General features: G+C 42.2%; 1 non-coding gene across 1 annotated transcript; it reads left to right on the top strand.

Moving 5' to 3' along the window:
- Positions 1–215: 215 nt before the first annotated feature.
- LOC132651381 (small nucleolar RNA SNORA71) lies at positions 216–348 on the top strand. Its single transcript, XR_009589078.1, has one exon. It is a non-coding gene; the product is annotated as a small nucleolar RNA SNORA71 (small nucleolar RNA).
- Positions 349–898: the final 550 nt, after the last annotated feature.

Consider the following 898-nt stretch of genomic DNA (forward strand, 5'->3'; position numbering starts at 1 on the left):
ATGTGTGTGCTCCCTGTCTCTGGCAATCCCCTCCTGCCTTTCAGGACTCTGCAGTAGGGAAGTCATCATCAGATTCATCCTCTAAATCTTTCTCCTCTAGAATCAGAAACCAAAATAAACATCTTGTCTTGATTATTTCATTATGAAAACAAAAATGAACCCATATAGGACTTAACACAGAGTTTTAGCAATCACTTAAGTATATGGGTAAAATCCTTTGCACCAGAAAGTGATCTTGGCTGTCTGTTTCCCAGTCATTGGTAGTGCAAGGAAAGAATACTGAAAATCATGTTTCCCAAGTTTGAGGACATCCAGCCTGACTCCTCCAAAGCCTGGAGTTTTCATACACTTGTCCTTTTCTCCGCTGAAAAGCAGAGAAATAGCATTGTAGTGTTTTCTGGAAGTTACACAAATCCATGACAGGCAATGTCTTCATGAACAGGATTGTCAGCTGATCTCTGCCAAGTGACCTCAAAAGTTCTCAGGATTCAAAAAAGAAGCTGAAACAGGCCACTCACAGGGTGTCTGTGGACACCAGAAAGCCATGGAGTGGACAGCAATATCACTACACAAAGCGAAATGGGAGACACTGCCCACCCAGAGCATCATGAAACAGATTTTTACTCTGCTAAATAACTGTCTCAGGCATGGTAGACTCCAGCATACAGTCTCAACACTAACACCTCAGAGGGTTATATTCCATCTCTGTGTCCATCTGTTAGTGCCTGGAATGACTATAATGACAAGAGCTTTTCTGTTTAATTTGTTCCTAACTTTTCTGCCACATCCCCAACAACTATTTAATAAACCCTATATAAAAAAGAAGAAGAAGAAGAAGAAGAAGAAGAAGAAGAGGAGGAGGAGGAGGAGGAGGAGGAGGAGGAGGAGGAGGAGGAGG

The sequence above is a fragment of the Meriones unguiculatus genome, chromosome 1, assembly GCF_030254825.1.
Source record: "Meriones unguiculatus strain TT.TT164.6M chromosome 1, Bangor_MerUng_6.1, whole genome shotgun sequence".
Lineage (NCBI taxonomy): Eukaryota > Metazoa > Chordata > Mammalia > Rodentia > Muridae > Meriones > Meriones unguiculatus.